The following is a 25,000-nucleotide window of genomic DNA, read 5'->3' as shown; positions in this document are numbered from 1 at the left end:
CATTATTCAAGTAGAAGTATAGATACTAGGGTTTAAAAATACCCCAGGAAGGGATTTTAGGATTCTTTACCTAATCTAAGTCTCTGATATCCTGACACCTCGCACTTCTGGAGACTCCAGGTAGGTTGCAGTTCTGGAAAATGGTGGCGCTGAAGACTAAAGGGTTTCTGATGGTTTCACACTTAATTCTTCACTGAGCAATTTTGCTGTCCAATGATCATGCCTTAACTGCAATTTCTAGTATTGCATTAATATTGCATCCTTCTTGGGGGGATTTAATCATTTTTGACCTTTCAGTCTGAGATAAATCTCTTTTTGGCTCATTTTATCATCTTTTAGCTCTTTGGTCTGTAAAGAAAAACCCAAGAACTTTTTAAAAAATAATTTTCCCGGACAACTACAAGATTTTCCAGGACATTTTACATTTTTTTCAAATTTTCCATGTGTTTTCCAGGACTGGAAAATTTGTCATCGATTTTCCAGGTTTTCAAGGTTTTCCAGGACGAGTGGGAACCCTGATCCAAGCTTAACTGCAGGAATCTGTGAGGGCAACGGACAAGAAAAATGCAGGTAGTTTTGGTGTACCCAGGGCAGGCTTAGTAACAATTAGGGCTTGACATTAACACCCGTAGATTTCAGCTGTTTCAGTTCACACCGCACTGACAAACGTCTGTTGGAGTTTGTTGGATAGGTGTGATACCCCTTTTGGCATTGGTCGGAGTCTGATTTTTACCAGACTGAACATGTTTAATCAGCATGTGTTTGGTCGTCTGAGCATCCAACAAACGGCAACAAACTGATGTAATCTGACCTGTTCACGAACTGTTGCCATGATGATGAGGCATGTCCCCTGCAAAGACTAGGTGCGTTCCATTCGACCATAAGTGGACTGCGAAGTGGAATTCACAGGGTATTTCGCCATCTTAAGTGAGATTCCATTCCGAAGGGAGCGAACATGTTCAGTTCGAAGGGCACTGCGAACGGCATAGGGAATAAGGGAACATCGATACATCACTTCACAGGAAGTAGAGAGGTAAAATTACCCAACTGTCATTGAGCAACGCGTCACCAGTCAGAACTACGATGGAGCAGAGCTGTTGAAAGAGTTATTAAACGGCTCTCCGATGGAGGAATTTACGTTTGAATTTTGAGTAGGCCCCTATTCATAAATTTTGTTATTATTATACGAACGAAAGTATGAATGGTTATGGCAATGAGTGTATTTCCATATTTTATTGTATGAATAGGGATGACAAAGTAAAAACTGTTGAAAAGCAGTTGAGGCTCTGTCATTTTTTTTTAAATTTTATTTTATTTACCTCAGTGTTTACTATGTGGCTGTCCATGAAAAAGAAAGTGCACAAGATGAGACCCAGAACGAAGAATACATTTATACAGTTAACCAAATGAGAATTTATAGAAGTACAAAGATTATTATAAAATGCAAAGACTGTCTTCTCAATGGTTTTATTATCCTTACACTCTGATCCATTTATCAGTAAGCTTGATATTGCCTTATTTTCCTGTCGTCTCTAAATTGCTGAAGTACAAGGTGTTCTTTTCTCCTTGCTCTATCCACTTCGCTCGCGATCTCACAAACGCACCTTGAGCTCTTTTGCAATACATATCGTCTAATTTAGACTTCAATATTAATAGTTTGTCTTTATCTTCACTGTTTAATTCTGCCTTATCACAGTATTTACTAATTTCTTGGAACAAATTACATTCTTCTCTTCTTTTTTTCAAGGCAATCTCCATACTAAACTTTATGGAACTCTCTCTAATTCTATATTTTACAAATTCCCATTTACTGCAAAGACTATTTATAATCTCATTATTTTCAATTTCAATTTCAATTATTATTTCTTTTATCTTTGTACAGGATTCTTTATTTTTTAACAGACTAGAATTACATTTCCAGTAGCCTTTATTTTTCCTTATTCTATCAACTGGATTTAATTTCATTTTTACAATATAATGATCTGTTACTGGGGCTTTAGAAATTAAGATATTAAGGCAAGTAATCCACCAGCCAGTAGTCAATCCTAGTTTTACAGGTATTATTTGGTTTAAACCAGGAATATTGTTTTACACCTGGACTTAGACTTCTCCAAATATCTATTGGGTGACTTTTATTAATAAATTCCCCTATTGTATGGTTTAAGTGGTAGCTGTCCAATTTAGTGGGCCATCTATCTTCCCATTCATCAGGTGTCATATTCCAGTCGCCTCCCATTTAAATACATTCTGTAGGATAAACTATTTTGAGTTCTGTTAAAGTGTTTGTAATTTCTTCAAGGATTTGTTCATTTTGGGCAACAGTTCTATGGCCATATACATTAGTTAGTATGAAAAAACAACCATCAATTTTTAAAACCACCATCAGCCAATGACCTTGGAGATACAGATCTGTTCTGTATGTGATTATATCACCTGGAAACCTATTAAAACAAACTGCAACTCCAGCAGACTTATTGGTCCCATTTAACTTCTAATGTCAGTAGATCAAACCTTTCCTTCGTTTAACCAATTCGATGACCCTCAATGTATCCACGTGGTCCGCGATAGTAGGCACACTTTCCCTCCAGACGAGCCTGTTCAATCTGCGGCCAGTTTTTTTCTTGCCTCTCTATCCTCTAGCGGTAGCATCTCAGCGAGGCGGACGCCTTTCTCTCTGCACACTGGGGAATCCTTGCAGCGACGCCATAACTCCTCCTTGACAAGTCTCCGGACAAATACAGTCTACATGTCTATTCCTGTTGTCTTCTTTTCGTCTAACTCTGTGCACAGTATCAATTGCTTCTTCGAGCTGTTGCTGTTCCATGTCAGGGGCGATCTCCTTGAACAGTTGTATGACGTCTGTTCTTACGTTCTCGTTCTTTCTTTCTGATAAACCTTTCAGTTTCAGACACCATTGCATCTTGTATTTCTCCTGGTCTCTGATTCTCTCTTTAAGCTCATGATTTTCTTTGCACAGATGTTCATTGCACTTTTCTAGCTCAATGACTTATTCTTCTTCGGCATTGAACTGCACAGCTTTCAATAGGCTAGCAATCATGCTGCTACTCTGCTTAACTTGCTCTTGAAGTTGCGTCAGTTGCTCATTAAAGTTCTTCTCCAAACTCTGAATGGCTTCCAGTATGGTCAGGTTAGACACCTCATTTTCCTTTAATATAGTTTTGCTCTTTTGCCCTGCTGGAATCTTGCTCGAAGTTGTTGGCATAGAGTCTTTTCTTTTACTGATTGTGTTAACCTCCATATCATAGTCATGGTTGGCAGATTTGCTTGGTTTTTTTCACTGTCCCCTTCTTTAATTATCAGTCTGGCCAGTTTGATCATACTTTTTAATTGTTTGGAGCATTTTTATAAACAGATAATCAAGATTTGGGACAATTTCGCTTCCATCTCTGACGCAAGCGAATGTTCAACACACCATCTTGCCCGGAAGTGGATTTGCAGAAATAGGGTAAGTGAATGTGTGATGATTATCAGGGACAGTATATATGCAGAAAAGCTGATAAAGACACAAAAGCTGCATTTATGTTTAATTCAGTGTCTTTACGGTTACTTTGCCTGTGTAGGCTATGTAAGCAGCTTTCTCTCTAGTGAACGAGATTATAACTTTATTGCCCGTGGCTGGTGTACAGATCAAACGTTAAATCTGAGGTAGACATATATTTCTCTCTGTTGTTAAGTTTCCTTAACTTTATATCATGGCTGTGTTGTAATACTAGGGTTTCCCTCATACAGCATAGGATTCCCCTGCCATCAGGACATATAAAACACTTAACACAGCTTAATGGACTAGTACAGTGATATAAAAGACCAACCTCGCACCTTTTGTGATGTAAGTTTGGAAGCGAATTTTTAAAGTGAAATAAAATGGACTGAAAATTGATAGTCGAATATTATAGGTTGTATTTTTAAACAAAATGAATATTTTGGAAGTGAAATCTGAAAGGTACGGAAGAGGATTAGGGCCAAGCAATAATAAAAAAATAAAACCATCTCGAGATTAAAGTTGTTAAATTTCAAGAAAAAACTCGTTAAATTTCGAGAAAAAAGTCTAAATAAAATGTTGAGAATAAACTCATTAAATTACGAGAAAAAAATTGTTAAATTTCAAGAAAAAAGTCGAGATAAAATGTTGATTAAGTCATTAAATTACGAGAAAAAAGTCATTAGATTATGAGAACAAATTTGTTAAATTATGAGGAAAAAAAAGTCAAGATAAAATGTTGAGAATAAAGTAATTAAATTACGAGAAAAAAGTAGTTAAATTATGAGAACAAATTTAATTTAATGACTTTTTTCTCATAATTTAATGACTTTATCTCGACTTTTTTTCTCGAAATTTAATGACTTTTTTTCTCATAATTTAACAAATTTGTTCTTTCAATTTCAGCCCATAAAAAATGCAAGCCTTAAAAATACAATGCATCTAAATGCAAGCACAGTTAATGTAATGCATATTTTTTTTCAATTAGTGCAATTCAACAAGCTTTTTATTTCAAAAAACATTTGGCATTAATTTACTTCAATACACTTTGATCAATCTGCATCACTTGCAGTTAATTATTCATTTTAGTATTACTTTGCAGATCACTTTGCAAATCTTGCAGCTTCATATGTGGAATCTCTCTTTGCACATCTTGTTGCTAGTTGCTCAGTAAAGTGTTACTCATTTGCACATCTGGCAGCCTAAAGGTAGTTACCTCATTCAAAATGGTACTACTTACCTTACTGGGACTAGAAGTCAAGAACACAAACTCAGGTCAAGATGAAAAAGTGGACCAGAGTGATTTACTATCCGTGGGTAGTACTAATGGTAGGTAAATGTCCATTTTATGAGAATATGTAACACCTTTTGTTTACTAGTGTCTGCACAGGGCTTAACATTTTTATGTTTTGGAAGACAGTCAAAAATTTAGGGGCACAGTCAAAGTCTGTAACTTAATACATATACATTGTATTGCTGTGACACAAGAATTCACAATCGCAACTTAATAGAACTTCATGTAGGGAACTCAAGGCACATTTAACTGTTTAAATTGACACTTCCTTTTAAAATCACAATGCTCATGGTGTTCAACACTCAAGTTGTTGAAAAAACAAACTATTAAACATGCCAGTAGCATCCATGCATGTGCACACTGATTGACAACTGAAAAAGTGGAAACCAAGAATGCTTCGTGTGAGAATGCCCCCACAAAATCACGTCATAATTTAGAGTAGGGATGTCCAGATCCGATCACGTGATCGGAAATCGGGCCCGATCACGTGGTTTCAGACTCGATCGGAATCGGACGTTACCTCCCGATTAGGACTCGGATGTATTAGGGGTGCAACGGTTCTTTGTAAAAAATCAAACCGTACGGTTCTCCACTTACGGTTCGGTACGCACTTGCACCGCGGTCCATCTCGAATGACGACGCATCTATTGGTTAATATGGTTTGTTTAAAATAGCAACGTGGAAAACAGACAGAGTTCAGATAATATATGTTTTAGTCGATGGATGCACAAAACGTTACAACAACGATAATCAGAAAGCGTGGACAAAACAGTCACTCTTTGTAAACTGTTAACTGCGAGTGCCGTCTGCTGTAATGTCCAGTCATTTACGTCGTCATCACCCGGGTGTTGATAGCGCGCGAGCGCAGGTGAGACCTGAACAGCACACGTTGCTGTCTGTGTTTAAACTAACTCATTTAAGCCTTGCTGATTTAAACCTTCAAGAACAAGACGCGAAAGAGAACTCGCACGCACTGTGAGAAGATTTGTGTGCGCTCATCCGTAGCGCGCAAATACTGAGTTCTCTTTCAAGTCTTGCGCTTCAGCGCCAGCGGCCACATTCATACAAAAAATTATGTCAACATGCCCGTCCTAGCGAGTATCCTAGCAAACATAGTCGGTTATGTCTTAAGTGAACGTATATTAGTCGAGAAAGACAGCGCATGTGGAACAGTATATGTACTGGATCGTGCATGTCTTAAAGGTCCCGTTTTTCGTGTTTTTTGAAGCTTTGATTGTGTTTATAGTGTGCAATATAACATGTGTTCATGTTTCGCGTGTAAAAAAACACAGTATTTTTCACATAATTTACTTATCTGTACAGGTCCTTCTCAAAAAATTAGCATATTGTGATAAAGTTCATTATTTTCCATAATGTAATGATAAAAATTAAACTTTCATATATTTTAGATTCATTGCACACCAACTGAAATATTTCAGGTCTTTTATTGTTTTAATACTGATGATTTTGGCATACAGCTCATGAAAACCCAAAATTCCTATCTCAAAAAATTAGCATATCATGAAAAGGTTCTCTAAACGAGCTATTAACCTAATCATCTGAATCAACTAATTAACTCTAAACACCTGCAAAAGATTCCTGAGGCTTTTAAAAACTCCCAGCCTGGTTCATTACTCAAAACCGCAATCATGGGTAAGACTGCCGACCAGAAGGCCATCATTGACACCCTCAAGCGAGAGGGTAAGACACAGAAAGAAATTTCTGAACGAATAGGCTGTTCCCAGAGTGCTGTATCAAGGCACCTCAGTGGGAAGTCTGTGGGAAGGAAAAAGTGTGGCAAAAAACGCTGCACAACGAGAAGAGGTGACCGGACCCTGAGGAAGATTGTGGAGAAGGACCGATTCCAGACCTTGGGGGACCTGCGGAAGCAGTGGACTGAGTCAGACAGGTGGACAGGTGCCGCATTCCCCAGGTCAAGCCACTTTTGAACCAGAAACAGCGGCAGAAGCGCCTGACCTGGGCTACAGAGAAGCAGCACTGGACTGTTGCTCAGTGGTCCAAAGTACTTTTTTCGGATGAAAGCAAAGTTTGCATGTCATTCGGAAATCAAGGTGCCAGAGTCTGGAGGAAGACTGGGGAGAAGGAAATGCCAAAATGCCTGAAGTCCAGTGTCAAGTACCCACAGTCAGTGATGGTCTGGGGTGCCATGTCAGCTGCTGGTGTTGGTCCACTGTGTTTTATCAAGGGCAGGGTCAATGCAGCTAGCTATCAGGAGATTTTGGAGCACTTCATGCTTCCATCTGCTGAAAAGCTTTATGGAGATGAAGATTTCGTTTTTTCAGCACGACCTGGCACCTGCTCACAGTGCTAAAACCACTGGTAAATGGTTTACTGACCATGGTATTACTGTGCTAAATTGGCCTGCCAACTCTCCTGACCTGAACCCCATAGAGAATCTGTGGGATATTGTGAAGAGAAAGTTGAGAGACGCAAGACCCAACACTCTGGATGAGCTTAAGGCCGCTATCGAAGCATCCTGGGCCTCCATAACACCTCAGCAGTGCCACAGGCTGATTGCCTCCATGCCACGCCGCATTGAAGCAGTCATTTCTGCAAAAGGATTCCCGACCAAGTATTGAGTGCATAACTGAACATAATTATTTGAAGGTTGACTTTTTTTGTATTAAAAACACTTTTCTTTTATTGGTCGGATGAAATATGCTATTTTTTTTAGTTTTTTGAGTATGCTAAACTTTTGGGTTTTTATGAGCTGTATGCCAAAATCTTCAGTATTAAAACAATAAAAGACCTGAAATATTTCAGTTGGTGTGCAATGAATCTAAAATATATGAAAGTTTAATTTTTATCATTACATTATGGAAAATAATGAACTTTATCACAATATGCTAATTTTTTGAGAAGGACCTGTATACCGCTGTTTCCACTGTCATAAAAACGGGCTGATGACTTCCTTGTTCTATGAAGTCCCTCCTTCAGAAATACGTAACGAGTTCTGATTGTGCCAGCGGTTCCTGTGTTGTGATTCGACAGCAGTTTAGCGCATCTTGCCCGGAAAGGTCACGCCTCTTACCATAACGTGGAGATGCATGCGCTCAGTGTTATTGTAAACATGTCTTTAATTTTACCCTATCAATTTGAGCCGGAATCAGACCCGGTGATTGGACTGCGGGATGAAAATAACAGCGTTTCGAAGACATGGCGACAAACACATTCTACAAACGCAACTCTTGTGTATTCCTGTGGGCGGAGGTTAGTCAAAAAACTAGTGACGTCATTAAAGAAGGAAGTATAGGGATGTAGTCCAAACTGGCCGTTCGATGTAGGCGACTTCTGTTAAATAAAATATCTCGCTTGGCATTGAACTTTGAGCTTTACAATTTTACAGATTTTATTTATACTCTAACAACAACATTACACACTAACTAAAGTTTGAAACATGGGATCACGAAGAACGGGACCTTTAAAGGGAAAACAACTATTCCTGCTGCCTGTTTTTAATGTTAAATCAAACAACAAATAACAAAGAAATCACTCACTGCTCTTGACTGAATAGTTTTTGTAACTTCAATAATGATTAATCTTTATTTATTTTATACAGTAAAGATAATATGCAGTGATATTTTATATTTGATTACAATTTATGATTACTGTTAGATACCTCAAAAACCTGAAAAGCACTGTTCCTGGATCTGTTTTTTCGCTCTTCTTTATTCTTTTTTATGTAGGCTATTATAGAAGTATCGGATCGGGACTCTGTATCGGCAAATACTCAAAATCAAATGACTTGGACTCGGACTCGAGGGCAAAAAAACGTGATCGAGACATCCCTAATTTAGAGCAAGCTAAAAGCTGCAGTCCGCAAGTTTTGCCTCTTTGTTGCCATCTCTGTTTGAAACCTGCAATTGCAGTTGTTTGCGGAATTATCATCTTTACATGGGTTGTGCATTGGCTCGACTCCTCAGCGCGGATGAATCTAATGTTTGCTGTCAATCACCACACTGGTGTGGGTACTGTACATTGGAATCACAGATTGTAGTCTTGAAGTATGACCAAAGTAAAAATTTTCACCGGAAAAATGTCATCTGAACAAGTAAGTAACATGTCTGCCAATTTTGTTCTGACCAACTGAGAAAAAAAGCATTACAATAAATTGTGCTACCAATGGTGATTAAATATAATGATCACTTAGCTCAGATCACATCAAACCGAGCAAATGATCATTACTGTTTGTGGCGAGGGGGGCATGGTTCAGCGAGGTCTGCAACAGGAGAGAGCGTCGGGAGATCCTTGGTGAATGAGCGGGTTAAATGGTTGGCGCGGAGAGAGGGGAGAAGCAGGAGCGGGGTCCGGCCCGGCAGCAGAGAGTCCCGCCCCCCTGGGTCCGTAGAACTGTCCCTGTTCAGTTCCACCCCGTCCCCGGGGCGGAACACGAGGCGGGCCGGGCGGACGAGACCTGGGAAGAGGGACAGGCTTAGAGAGAGAGGGGGAAATAAAAGAGGGAGAGAGAGAGGTAGATGGTAAGGGATCGCCGACCCCTTGGCACGCCACCATGTGGTCCTCTGCCAGATGGATGGCTGAGTCCAGCGACGTGGGGCGGTGGCACTGGACCCACTCGACGGTTTTCTTTGGGAGCCGAGTGATGAACTGCTCCAGTACCACACGATCGATGACCTGGTCCACGCCGCTTCCCTCAGCCAGTAGCCATTTGCGGCACGAGTCCTGGAGCTGTTTGGCCATCGCGAAGGGCCGGCCGGACTCGCCCAAGTCCAGGGAGCGGAAGCGCTGTCGGTGTTGCTCCGGGGTCCGACCGACCCGCTGGATGATGGCCCGCCGAAGGTCGTCAAAGACCAGGAGGTTCTGCACTGGCAGCTGCTGTGCCGCCACCTGCGATTCCCCTGAGAGGAGCGGGACCAACCTCATTGACCATTGGTCCTGCGGCCAACCACTCGCCTCGGCAGAGCGTTCGAAAAGGTCAAGGAAGGCTTCGGGGTCGTCGAGAGGACCCATTTTATTCAGTGACAGGTGGGTGGGCACAGCCGGCTGCCCGATGGTCTCCGTGCGAACCTCCCGGTCGATCCAGCTCCGGAACCTCTCGCGGTCCTCCTGCTGGGTCTGCACGATGGTCTGGAAACAATGCTCCTGATCGTTCCTCAGATCCAGCAGGGCCTGGTGTTGTTCCTGATGTAGGACCACGAGGGAGGCGATGATGTCCCCAAATGGGTGGAGGACGTTGCTTGCATGGCAGCGGCCACCCGTCTTCCTTCCCGGGTTTCGGCACCAGTGTAGTACAATCAAAGTTCGTGGGGAAGGAAGGGGACAGGGTCGGCTTTTAACTGCTGACTGAGCTTTATTCAATAAATCAAAAATGTCCAACAGAAAAACTGTGCAACGCACAACAGCAAAACAAATAATCCACAAAGGGCTTCACTCCAGTCTCGGTATACACAATCCACAATGGGCTTCACTCCAGCAGTGTTGTCGTGCATCAGCGGCAGTCAGCAGTTCCCCTCTTTCTCCCACACTCCTGCTTCTCGGGGCATTTTATCCTGTCTCTGCGCCAATAACTGGAATGAGAAACAGGTGTTCGTGATTTACATTTAACCCGCTCACTCACCAAGGATCTCCCGACGCTCTCTCCTGTTGCAGACCTCGCTGGACCACGCCCCCCTCGCCACACTGTTATACTTTGTTCTCAAATTGTTAATGTAAACAACATCACCATTGTGTGACTATTTTGTTTGAATTAGCGTTACCTGTAGATTTCAATTTCTATACAGTCTAATCTCCAGAGCTGGGTAGAGTATCCAAAAACTGTACTCAAGTAAAAGTACAAGTACTTATAGAAATATTTACTCAAAGTAAAAGTGAAAGTCATAATAGTTACTAGTATCCAATAGTTAATAGTATCCAATAAAAATCTACTCAAGTAGCTCATTACTAGTTACTTTATAACTATATATAACATACATACATACATACATACATATATATATATATATATATATATATATATATAAACACGCACACAACAATACAATAGCATGTTATTATTTAGATAGATATTTAAATTATTATCATAATTAGATATATTTGCAACAAACGCTGAAGAGACAAGCATTATTTCTGGCATCTGTAACCCGAATATCATTGCATGTCTTTTGCTTATAATAATAACGTATACAGCTACATTTGAAAGAAGAGAGAAAACTCTTTACATGTGCTCGCACTCATAACCTCTGAACATCACACAAACAATGATCAAATGCACATTGACGGATCTTCTTCCGTCTGTTCTCCAAAATGTAATCAAATGTATATTTCTGCAGGCGCGTGTAAACTGCTTAACTGTGTCAACGCAAAGGCATTCATTTTCAAGAAGAACAGGTCGCCGGCGCCGCCACTGCGCAATAGGCTATCCATTACCATTTCATACTCTCTGAACAATGGTAGTTTATTTAATGTATAAATTAAGATATATGTCCATAAAAATGGTAAAGAAATGCTACATACTTTGTTATCGTGGCGTAATAATCAGTTTGGTTGTAAAATGTCAGCTATTGACTGTATGAATTGAAATCGAATGAAATTGATACCTGTGGAATTGTTCACAGACAGCATACGCAGTTCAACTAATAAAGATCTTCATCACTGGCAAACAATTGGATGCATTTGCAGATTTGTTTTTAATTGACTGTAGGTCCACTGTCACTTCTTCCAACGCCTCAAGTGAGAAACCGCTTCAGACGATTCAGTGTATGCAGGAACTGAACAAATCATTCAAACTGATTCGCGAACCAATTTAGACAGTTTTGCCAACTTGTTTGATCAAGACTTTGAACAGAATCAACTCAAAAGAGTGATTTATTTGTGAATGGGGAATCATTCATGAAAAAAGAGAGAGCGTGTTTGGAATAAACTACGCATTTCTTAACACGTACAGTATTGCATTAAAATAAAGTAACGAGAGGAACGTCGCCAAACGTAGCGAAGTAAAAGTACAGATTTTTTCATTACAAATGTACTCAAGTTAAAGTAAAAATATCTACATTTAAATCTACTCTAAAAAGTTAAAATTAAATGTAACAAAGACGTAAATGTACTTCGTTACTACCCACCTCTGCTAATCTCTATCGTTAATTTGTCATACCATACAATCCGCCATCCAAATGATAAGTTTAATTATTGCAGCTGCTGTGATTAAAGGCTATAAATGATCCGCCACACATGCAATGTAGCCTGCTGGGACTCGTTCTTTATGTACAGGTGCTGGTCATATAATTAGAATATCATCAAAAAGTTGATTTATTTCACTAATTCCATTCAAAAACTGAAACTTGTATATTATATTCATTCATTACACACAGACTGATATATTTCAAATGTTTATTTCTTTTAATTTTGATGATTATAACTGACAACTAAGGAAAATCCCAAATTCAGTATCTCAGAAAATTAGAATATTACTTAAGACCATTACAAAAAAAGGATTTTTAGAAATCTTGGCGAACTGAAAAGTATGAACATGAAAAGTATGAGCATGTACAGCACTCAATACATAGTTGGGGCTCCTTTTGCCTGAATTACTGCAGCAATGTGGCGTGGCATGGAGTCGATCAGTCTGTGGCACTGCTCAGGTGTTATGAGAGCCCAGGTTGCTCTGATAGTGGACTTCATCTCTTCTGCATTGTTGGGTCTGGCATATCGCATCTTCCTCTTCACAATACCCCATAGATTTTCTATGGGGTTAAGGTTAGGCGAGTTTGCTGGCCAATTAAGAACAGGGATACCATGGTCCTTAAACCAGATACTGGTAGCTTTGGCACTGTGTACAGGTGCCAAGTCCTGTTGGAAAATGAAATCTGCATCTCCATAAAGTTGGTCAGCAGCAGGAAGCATGAAGTGCTCTAAAACTTCCTGGTATATGGCTGCATTGACCTTGGACCTCAGAAAACACAGTGGACCAACACCAGCAGATGACATGGCACCCCAAACCATCACTGACTGTGGAAACTTTACACTGAACCTCAAGCAATGTGGATTGTGTGCCTCTCCTCTCTTCCTCCAGACTCTGGGACCCTGATTTCCAAAGGAAATGCAAAATTTACTTTCATCAGAGAACATAACTTTGGACCACTCTGCAGCAGTCCAGTCCTTTTTGTCTTTAGCCCAGGCGAGACGCTTCTGATGCTGTCTGTTGTTCAAGAGTGGCTTGACACAAGGAATGCGACAGCTGAAACCCATGTCTTGTATACATCTGTCTTGTATACGTAGTGGTTCTTGAAGCACTGACTCCAGCTGCAGTCCACTCTTTGTGAATCTCCCCCACATTTTTGAATGGGTTTTGTTTCACAATCCTCTCAAGGGTGCGGTTATCCCTATTGCTTGTACAGTTTTTTCTACCACATCTTTTCCTTCCCTTCGCCTCTCTATTAATGTGCTTGGACACAGAGCTCTGTGAACAGCCAGCCTCTTTTGCAATGACCTTTTGTGTCTTGCCCTCCTTATGCAAGGTGTCAATGGTCGTCTTTTGGACAACTGTCAAGTCAGCAGTCTTCCCCATGATTGTGTAGCCTACAGAAATGAAAGCTCTAGCATAAGTTCTGCCAGGAAGACTCAATGTTACGTCACCAATTAGTTTAGAGCTAACCAATCATTATCTTGCACTTGGAGTATATAAGATTGCTGACACATGTTTGAGTCCGCAGATGCTGACGCAAACCTTTATTTCCGGCGCAGACTATAGCTCGTTTAAAAATCCAGTCTGACTTTATCGTTATCTATGAAATTACTGATGTGGTTTTATCTAAGAACTTAAGCTCCAGTGAACCGCAATGTTCCTATCATGATGTATGCACATGCTATTTTGTGATTATCTAAATAATCACAGAAAATGTTAGTTCGATGTACTACTTTAATGAAAAAATGTTCATTTTAGACGGGATATATCAAATGCCACGGTGTCATTTATGTCAGCCTATCAACTTTAAACATTCATCGAGCTGTCACGACAAGGAGAGAAATCCTGTTCAATTCAGAAGCATGCAAGTCCTCGCTTCACAGATTTTATTTGTTTTCCTATTTATTTCAGTGTGTCATAAAAGACACGGCTGCAATATTCACCATTCTCGTATCAGTACAAATCAGCATTTCATCTCAGTGATAAGTATTTTCATAGTTTTTGCACTTTGATGTTGATTCGATGTTGATTAAGTGTAAAATCATAGGCTACTCTTTTGCTCTGTTTACACAAGCAGTATTATGCAATCACAATCACATGTTGTTAGAGACAGAGTTGTTCAACGTGAGCGCTCGTCGTGCTTGTTTGCATTGTAACTAATAGCATGTTAATGATCTACATGACACAGGTAGCTTATACCATTAATTTAAGAAAGTATAAAACAAGAATGGCGAACAATAATCGGCTCTATCGTTGTAAGGCTCGGGGAATCCCCAATCATAGTTTAAACCTTAAAGCAACACACACATACACACACACACACACACACACACACACACACACACACAGAGAGATCATCGCAGGAATCAAATTGTGATGCAACGCAAAGCTGTTTTTTCTTGGTCTAATGTCATACTATCATTTTAAATGGTTTTGAGAGTTCAAAGTTGTAACGCCATTCTATGTTTTAGTCTGTTGACTGTAGCTAGATTTTATTATAATATCATACTGATGATATTCTTACTTTGTGTTGAGCTTCATAACATTAATTCACTTTGTGTACTTTTGCTTCCTTTCTATTAAGGTCCAAGAACGGCATCTGTCAAATAAAAGTTAGTCGCGAAAGGTGTCATTTAAGCGCATATGTGCTTCCTGCTTTGCTACTGTTCGGACGCTCTTGCTTACAGCTCCGCGCTTTGCTCTATTGCTTTTATATTTTATCTTCTAATTTTAACTACAGCAAATCGGCACAGTGCTCAAACGACAAATCTTGGCAACAACAATCTTTTTAACTGGAAGAATTGCTACAAAAAAAGGGGAATTTTTATCCAACCAGCCTCCCACTGACCGCCATCAGCTTACATTCCGGAGAAGGGAAAACACAGCTGCCTACATCCAAAAGGATTAGAAATAATATGCCTCCTCTGGTTGAAGAATCTACCTGCTGCACAAACTGCCACAGACTTCTACAAAGGATTGCAGTTCTTGAAACAAAGTTACTTGCGGGACTACCAAACCAGAAGGAACACACAACAGAGCTTCGTCATGGACGTCCTCAGCACAAAGCCGGTGAGTCCCATGAATCTAATGCCCCTAAACAGACCGTACTGAGTGCCGGAACTGATCAGCACATTAATCGATGGCACACACAGGGAGCGAGACCCAAAGGCACTCGAGACATTAGATTGTCACGAGTATCACATATTAATGCAGTAGCATCCTCTACCCCAAACACTAGCTCCCTACCACTAGTCTCCAGACTTGATGAATGTGGGTGAGGAATCCCCAAACATGATCGGACACAGATCAAATCAGCCAGCAGCTAACACCGATGCTAACTGCCGCTCAAGGTTGAACAATCAGCGGCACTCAACTCTTAGAGCAGCCGAGCCCAGGACTCTGATAGTGGGTGACTCTATTATCAGAAACATTAGCAGCAGGGATACAACTACATGCTGCCTTCCACAAGCAACAGTTTCTGATGTAAACAGGGAACTTAAGAGCATTCTGATGAAATATAAGACTGCAAATCGACTAATCATTCATGTGGGGAAGAATGATATTCGGAAGGAGCAGTCAGAACTCCTTAAGAGGGATTTCAATGAACTTTTTGAAATGCTTAAAAGACTAAAAGTTCAGTCGTTCATCAGTGGACCACTCCCAGCAAGAGGAACAAATAGATTTACACGGTTGCTTGGACTTAACACATGGCTGCAAAAAACCTGCAACTTAAAAGGACTGAATTTCATCGACAACTTCAATCTGTTCTGGAATCAGAGTCTACTGTTCACTCATGATGGCCTGCACCCAAACAAACTGGGCTCAAGAGTGCTAAAGGACAATATCTACTTCTGCCTCCATCATCCTTCAGCAGTGTGTGCAAATCCACTCAAACTGAATGGCACAAACACACCTGGACAGAGTACAACTGACCACAGGACTTCATTTCAGCAGCTGAATGGACATGCGGTTGACACTTCCCACAAGGTCAATGATAACACCACGCAGCCACAACAACCACTGCTCACGGACACAATCCTGACTGAGCCCTGCCCACAGAGCTCACCGAGAGACAGTGACGTATTAGAACTGCTCCAAGATTCAGCACCCAAGGACGACTTTCGGGAAAACAGCCAGGGAAGCCAGGACAACATATTACAGCCTCCGGTAACACCAGAGCAACAGCCCCTCTCACCGGACACGTTATCCCTCTCTCCAGCATCCCCTCTTCTGTGCTTCTCAGAGAAAATGGAGGAACTGGTGTACGCTGGAACCAAACTCTCCCACTCTTTTGCTGCGAGCCCCCAGATATCAACAAAAAAGCGTCAAGCCCCGAAACCACCAAAGCCTATGGGCCCAGCTCGACCTCCCCCTCCTCCTGTGAGAGCTCTTCGGCCCCTGCCACAACGCCAGGGCCCTCACCCTCCTTCATCTGTTCTAGGTGAATCAAAAACAACCGATAACAGCTCTCAGTGATGTGTGTCGGGTCCCCGCTATGATAACAGTGACTTTATCAAATGTTTACAGAACAAGCGGGAACCCAGTGTGCCTGTAGCTTTCTCTATTTCTGTTTTATTACGTGATAGAAAGCCTAAGGCCTTTTCAAACCGTTTGGCAAACCCATTTAATCTGCTACCTATTACACGTCAAACTAAGATTACTGTAGAGACAGAAAGTAAGACTGTTAAGTTAGCACTTTTAAACATACGCTCACTTAAAAATAAATCACTTCTAGTCAATGACTTAATAACCACAAACAACCTAGATTTTATGCTTCTAAATGAAACATGGCTTGAAGACAGCTGCAGTGCAACAATCCTGAATGAAACAGCCCCTCCTAACTTTACTTTTATGAGTGTCTGCAGAGCTGTTAGGAGAGGTGGAGGTGTTGCTGCTCTATTTAAAGATGTCTATCAATGCAAGCAAGTGTCATTTGGGGATTACTTGTCTTTCGAATATTTAGGTATTGTGTTAAAAGGTGCTCCTCGCATTCTACTTATAGTTATTTACAGGCCTCCAAAATACTCTCCAGCCTTTGTGGAGGATTTTACAGAACTGTTATCAGCAATTTCCTCAGAGTTTGACTGTTTTGTTATTACTGGGGACTTTAACATCCACATAGACAATGCAGAATCCAATATGGCAAAAGAAATCATAACTGTTCTGAATACTTTTGATCTGACTCAGCATGTACATGGACCTACACACAATCGTGGACACACTCTAGATTTAATTATTAGTAAGGGTCTAAACATTTCATCCATTGTCATTAAGGATGTAGCGCTATCTGATCATTTCTGTATTTTCTTTGAAATATTGATCTGTCCGACTGTTGAAGCTAGATCTGTCTCGGGCAAAAAGCGATGCTTAAATGAGAATACTAGTGCACTGTTTATGAAGGCTATATATTTAACACAAAGCATATCTGCAGACTCTGTTGATTTTCTCCTTGATTCTTTTAACTCAAAAGTACAGAATGTTATTGATAACATTGCTCCTGTGAAAGTCAGGAAGAAAAATGGCAGACAAAAAGCACCGTGGAGAAACTCAACAGCAGTGCAAAATATGAAAAGACAATGCAGAAAAGCTGAGCGCATGTGGCGAAAGACAAAACTTGAAATTCATTATAACATCTATAAAGATATTCTTCATGCTTTCAATGTGGAATTAGGCAAAGCTAGACAGACCTTCTTCTCAAATATAATAAACAGAAACTTAAACAACACCCGCACTCTTTTTGCTACTGTAGAGAGACTAACAAACCCCCCAAGTCAGATTCCTAGTGAAATGCTCTCAGACAGCAAATGTTGTGAGTTTGCTTCCTTCTTCTCTGAGAAAATTAATAATATCAGAAAGGCGATCAGCACATCCTTGAGCTGCACTGGGGTAAAACAGATCAGATCACAACCTCAGAAAGTAGCTATTATGTCTGATTTCGAAGCAATTGATGGTAAAATTTTGGAAGAAACAGTACAGCACCTTAAAACATCAACCTGCGCCCTTGACACACTTCCCACATCTTTTTTCAAAAGAGTGTTTAACTGTTTAGAAGCAGATCTCCTAGAAGTGGTAAATGCCTCACTTCTCTCCGGGACTTTTCCAAAATCCCTGAAAACTGCAGTTGTTAAGCCCCTCCTGAATAAGAGCAATCTGGATAACACCATATTGAGCAACTACAGGCCAATCTCAAATCTTCCTTTCATAGGCAAGATCATTGAAAAAGTTGTTTTCAATCAGCTGAACAAGTTCTTAAGCTTGAATGGATACTTTGACAACTTTCAATCTGGTTTCCGACCGCATCACAGCACAGAGACAGCACTCATAAAGATAATAAATGATATTCGCCTAAACACAGATTCAGGTAAATTATCAGTGCTGGTTTTACTCGACCTCAGTGCTGCGTTTGACACTGTTGATCACAACATTCTTCTTGACAGGCTCGAAAACTGGGTTGGGCTTTCTGGGATGGTCCTTAAATGGTTCAGGTCATACTTAGAAGGGAGAGGTTATTATGTGAGTATCGGTGACTATAAGTCTGAGTGGACATCCATGACATGCGGAGTCCATCAAGGTTCAATACTTGCACCCCTCCTGTTCAACCTATATATGCTGCCACTGAGCCAAATAATGAGAAAGAACCAAATTGCATATCACAGCTATGCAGATGACACCCAGATTTACCTAGCCCTCTCACCTAACGACTACAGCCCCATTGACTCCCTGTGCCAATGCATTGATGAAATTAAAAATTGGATGTGCCTAAACTTCCTTCAGTTAAACAAAGACAAAACTGAAGTCATTGCATTTGGAAACAAAGACGAAGTTCTCAAAGTGAACACGAACCTTCACTCTAGGGGTCAAACAACTAAAAATCAAGTCAGGAATCTTGGTGTGATTCTGGAGTCAGACCTGAGTTTCAGTAGCCATGTAAAGACAATAACTAAATCAGCATATTATCATCTCAAAAATATTGCAAAAATTAGATGCTTTGTCTCCAGTCAAGACTTAGAGAAACTTGTTCATGCTTTCATCACCAGCAGGGTGGATTACTGTAATGGGCTCCTCACTGGCCTTCCCAAAAAGACCATAAGACAACTGCAGCTCGTACAGAACGCTGCTGCCAGGATACTGAGCAGAACCCGAAAACATGAACACATCACACCAGTCCTCAGGTCCTTGCACTGGCTTCCAGTTGCATTTAGAATTGATTTTAAAGTACTGTTACTCGTTTATAAATCACTCAATGGCCTAGGACCCCAATACATTGCAGATATGCTCATAGAATATAAACCTAACAGATCACTCAGATCATCAGGATCAACACACTTAAAAATACCAAGGGTTCACTCAAAGCAAGGAGAGTCTGCTTTTAGCTGTTACGCCAGCCGCAGCTGGAACCAGCTTCCAGAAGAGATCAGGTGTGCTCCTACAGTAGCCACATTCAAATACAGACTCAAAACACATCTTTTTATCTATGCTTTTGCTGATTGAGCACTGTGCTATGTCCGAACTGTTTGCACTTTATTTTATACGTATTATCTTTTTATTCTTTAAATTCCTTTTCCTGTTTTTATTTCATTTTTAATGTATTTTATCATCTTGATTCTGACTTTTAAAGCATTTTAAATATTGCGGTAAAATTCTCTGTTTTTACTGTTATTTCTATTCCTTATGTTCTATTTTTATTATTATTCTTTATGTAAAACACTTTGAATTACCATTGTGTATGAAATGTGCTATACAAATAAAATTGCCTTGCCTTGCCTTGCCTTGGTGGTGGTGGTGTTTTATCCTATTCAAGGTTATCGTGTCTATGTGGCCTAACGTTGTCAGGGTTCTGTCACTTCTGTCTAGTTTATTTCTTGGTTTTGTGACAGAGCTCTGACACTTCCGTTCTTGTCGTGTTTTTGTGTGAGCGTACGGTCTCGAGTGTTCTCGGGGCCGTGCGCTCTCTTGTCTGCGTGCCTTGTTTCATGTTGGGAGCGTGGCGTTCGGATCCCGGCACTCGTGTCTAGTTTGGTTTCGGTTTCGTGTTGGGATTCGGACACTCGCGCTCCCAGTCCTGTCTTTTATTGTGAGTGCACGGTCGAGTGTTATTTCACTTGCCGTGTGTTCTTGTCTTGTGTTCGTGCTCTTGTATTGTCATGTTTTGCGTAGCATGCGGTTGTTTCCATCTGCCGCGTGCTTTCATGTTGTTTTTGTCTTGTGTTGTGTAGCACGCAGTCTGTGTTTCACAGGCTGCGTGCTCTCATGTTGTCTTGTTTTGTGTGAACACTTGGCTTATGAGTTTTCATAGTCACGTGTTCGTGTCTCGTCTTGTGTAAGCACATGGCTTGTGATTTGTCTTCATTGGCCATGTGCTTGTGTCTTTGTTTTGTTTGGTGTGAGCACATGGCTTGTCGTGTTTCTTTGTGCCATGTGCTCTCATGTCTATTGTCTTGACCCTGCCCACCTTGTTACCTGATTATTGGTTGATTTGCCCCACCTGTCCTCCCTCATTCCCTGCCTTGTTTGCTCTCCTATTTATTCTTCTTGTGTTTGCAGTCCTGTGCTGGTTCGTTGTTGTATTTTCTGTCGTATTTTCCTGTTGTATTTTCCCTGGTGTTTCTTCAAGTCAAGTCAAGTCAAGCCAAGTCGAGTCCAGTCCTGTTTTTGTCAAGTCTGTTTTCCCCCCACGGGGTAGTTTTTGTTTTATTTTTTATTATTGAATAAAGCCTGCATTCCTGCAATTGAGTCCTCGCTCCTTTCACCACCACCAAACCTTGACAAACGTGGCCGTTTTCGCCGTTTAAGCTATCGTGTATGTGTGGCCTAACGTGGCTGTTGTCGCTGCTCAAGCCTATCGTGCATGTGTGGCCTAACGTGGCTGTTGTCGCCGCTCAAGCCTATCGTGCATGTGTGGCCTAACGTGGCCGTCGCCGCCACTCAAGCCTATTGCGTATATGTGGCCTAATGTGGCCGTTGTTGCCGTTCAAGCCTATCATGTATGTGTGGCCTAGGTTTGCCGTTGTCGCCGCTCAAGCCTATCGGGTATGTGTGGCCTTACATGCCCATTCAAGCCTATCATGTATGTGTGGCCTAACGTGGCTGTTGTCGCTGTTCAAGCCCATCATGTATGTGTGGCCTAGGTTTGCCATTGTCGCCGCTCAAGCCTATCGTGTATGTGTGGCCTTACATGCCCGTTCAAGCCTATCATGTATGTGTGGCCTAACGTGGCTGTTGTCGCTGTTCAAGCCCATCATGTATGTGTGGCCTAGGTTTGCCATTGTCGCCGCTCAAGCCTATCGTGTATGTGTGGCCTAACGTGGCCATTGTTGCCGGTCAAGGCTATCGTGTCGGTGTGTCGCCACTCAAGGCTATCTTGTATGTGTGGCCTAACGTGGTCATTGTCGCCGCTTAAGGCTATCGTGTATGTGTGGCCTAACGTGGCCGTTGTCACCACTCAAGGCTATCGTGTCTGTGTGTCGCCGCTCAAGGCAATCGTGTCTGTGTGGCCTAACATGGCCGTTGTCGCCGTTCAAGGCTATTGTGTCTGTGTGGCCTAACGTGGCTGTCGTCTCTATGTAGTCTTACCCTCTTGGTCTTTTCTTTTTCTTGTCTTCCTCTCATCTAGTCTATGTTGTGCTCTTACTGCTTTCGCCATTTTCTCACACCATGGTGAAGTCGTTTTCTTGCAATGACAAGCATTATAATCTTTTCATGTTTAATTATTTTTTATCTCTGTTTCAGGAACTGCAAGATCCACCACTGATGGGTATATATTTCCTCTCACAGTTTTTGGGGGTTGGGGATAGGCTCCATCTGGTGGGAAAATTCTCCACCATTTTTAGGGGTCAGCTATGCCCCTGCCTTCATCTTCAGGCAAGAAATGCAGAGTCTGCAACCCTTTAGGATCTGAGCTACGGACGGGGCCTATGCCAAAGAACTTTCTTACAACATTTTGCTTGCTGATTGTTAATAAATATGTTGTCATGTTATCTTACCTCCCCGAGTCTTTCTGGTAGAACTAGACTGAAAGACCATTTAAAGGCCTTTGCAGGAGTTTTGAGTTAATTAGCTGATTAGAGTGTGGCACCAGGTGTCTTCAGTATTGAACCTTTTCACAATATTCTAATTTTCTGAGATATTGAGATACTGAATTTGAGATTTTCCTTAGTTGTCAGTTATAATCATCAAAATTAAGAGAAATAAACATTTGAAATATATCAGTCTGTGTGTAATGAATGAATATAATATACAAGTTTCACTTTTGAATGGAATTAGTGAAATAAATCAACTTTTTGATGATATTCTAATTATATGACCAGCACCTGTATACAGATGTGATGCAATGACGCAAAGACAATCTGCGAAACGTTCCAGTGTCTGCTGTGTCAGACTGTAGAGTCGACATCCCACAAGCTTCAGATAATCCAGCAGAGGACACTGTGGCACCTCAGTCAAGCCAGCTGAAGGATAATGAGGAAACAATAATTGGTTAGTTTGCTATGGTTGTGGCTAGAAGGGATAAAGCAACGGCTAGAAGTGAGGAAAAATCTAAAGTGATAAAATAACAATAAACTAATTTGCTACTTATCAGATTGTGTTTTATTAACGTCTACACCTACACCAACCCTAAGCCTACTCTTACAATAATGCAAATACAGTAATTAAATGATACAATATTGATGTGCACATGCCTCCCAGGTGAAAAAAAGTACACTTCTATAATGTACTTAAAGTGCTCTATTTTCGTGACTAATTTTGTACTTAATATATTAAAGCTTCTTCTTTAGTACTACTTAAGATCATCTAAGTGTACTCAACTGTGCTATTTTGAGACACCATGAAATATTAACTAAAATGTGCTTTTAATATATTATCTCTGTATTTAAAAAATATATTTAGTTACCACTTGTAGTACACTATGGGTTCAAATGTACTATAAGTGATATCTAAATACATTTTTTTTTTAAATACAGAGATACCTTCAAAACCTGTTTGAGGAGATAATCTGGTTTATAGCTCCCATCTCCAGTTTTATTTGTAATAACATAATTGATTACATGTTTGGATTCAGGACTACGGCTTACCATCTGCAGATTATTATGGGCTGGACCACAGTAAAGCTATACTCATTAGAGATCCACAGCATAGCTCTGCCTCCATCACGGAACCATTTCGTGGCTTAAAAGGCACCAGTGCCTTAAAAGACAAAAGGGAGGTTAGTGTTATTATCAGTGGTGCACATAACTTTTTTGGTCTGGTTCTCAAGGGAGCATATATGGTAGATGATGATGTTTTGTTTTTATTTTATTAACACTAATGACACAGACAACAGCAGGGATATTAAACTGCTGTCACTTTAAGGCCGAATACGTGGACCGAATATACTGACACACATCCAGTTTCTTTCTCAACCTTACACTTATGACATAACCGAGAGAATACTTGCGAGACGGGCATTTTGACAAACCTTTGTGTGTATGTGTCCGTTCAAGCAAAAGTAAATGTGAAAGAAGAATTAATTATGTTCGAGCGCTATCTGAAAGCCTCTCTCTCTCAGCATGTCCCGATTTTTGACTCTTCTTCCATGTTTAAAATCATTTGAATGTGTAAATTGGCAAGACAAAACACGTCCAAATGATAAAATTTTAAATCACATGCATGCCGAACCATGGGGCCTGGTCCGTACGTATCATGTATCAACTGCGATCCGTTGCACCCCTAATAATTTTTTTCTGGTACTCATTCATGTTTTACCACGCATGCACACAAGTTATGTGCACACCTGGTCATTATGAATGAGGACCCAGATACAGAGGCATTCAAGTCAACTAGTTAACTGATAGACAAGATGATAGTGTAATGCAAAAAATCAAGAGAACAGAAAGACAGGCAGCAGAGCTGGCAGGCCACCCAGAGGAACAAGAAGAGGTGGAGCACAAGTGAGCCCCGCCCACTGGAATGAGATGACCAGAAGAGCGAGGGAGGGCAGTGTGAGGACGAGAGGTCTCGGAGCCCTGCTGGAGAGAACAATCTTGCACTTCGGACTGTAAATAAACTGTGAAACAAAAAAGTTGCAATTACCGTTTTATTATGTGGTGGAAACAAGCTTCCATATGTTTAAATATGTTTAGATTAAGTAAGAAGTGTGACCCACTAGATCTTTAGTGTAATTTAATTGTACTTCTTTAAATTTAATTTAAAATACACGTTTTCACATTTCCAATATCATGTCAGCTCATTATTAATTTATTACCAGTACTCTACAAGGGACAGCTTGTAGTGCTGCTTAATCACAGTATCTCTGGAAGAGAAAAAAAGATTTTCATTTATATTAAAAAACGAAACAAAACACTGATTAATATTTTTGTACCTTTTGTTTGAAAATATAATTTGCTTTTCTTTTTTTCCCCCAAACAAATTAGTGGCCAGGACTTGGGTGAAAAGAGAAATGCCCATGACACAACAAACAACAATACCAGAACCAGAACCAGCGACACAGTATATGTAGGTCAATTCGATCAAAGATCTGCACAATAGGCTACCCCTTTTTATTTTAAAATGTGTTAAAAGAAAAGAAAAGAAAAGAAAAGAAAAGAAAAGAAAAGAAAAGAAAAGAAAAGAAATTTGTAAACTGTAAAATGTTGGTCAAATAGTTGGTCAACCAAGTATAAAATTATACTTTTACACTTGCTCAAGTGCCACTTAAACACCAGATGGTGCTGTTGTAGTGCAAGTTATTGTACTAAAGCTCAATCATGTAATCAAATATCCTAGTCTGGAGCTTCTCCAAGAAAGCCCACCTTCATCTCATCTGTCATATACTACACACACGCATATATACGTGTGGATGTGACAGGCCTACCATCTGCAGATTATTATGGGCTGGACCACAGTAAAGCTATACCCATTCAAGATCCACAGCATCACTCTGCCTCCATCACGGAACCATTTGATGGCTTTTTCGCCAGTGCTTTTAAAAGATAAAGGGAGGTTAGGGTTATTATCGGGGTGCACATAACTTTTTTGGTCTGGTTCTCAAGGGAGCACCTGGAGATGCTGC

Source organism: Megalobrama amblycephala, linkage group LG12 (genome assembly GCF_018812025.1).
Source record: "Megalobrama amblycephala isolate DHTTF-2021 linkage group LG12, ASM1881202v1, whole genome shotgun sequence".
Lineage (NCBI taxonomy): Eukaryota > Metazoa > Chordata > Actinopteri > Cypriniformes > Xenocyprididae > Megalobrama > Megalobrama amblycephala.
This window is presented reverse-complemented; position numbering follows the sequence as displayed.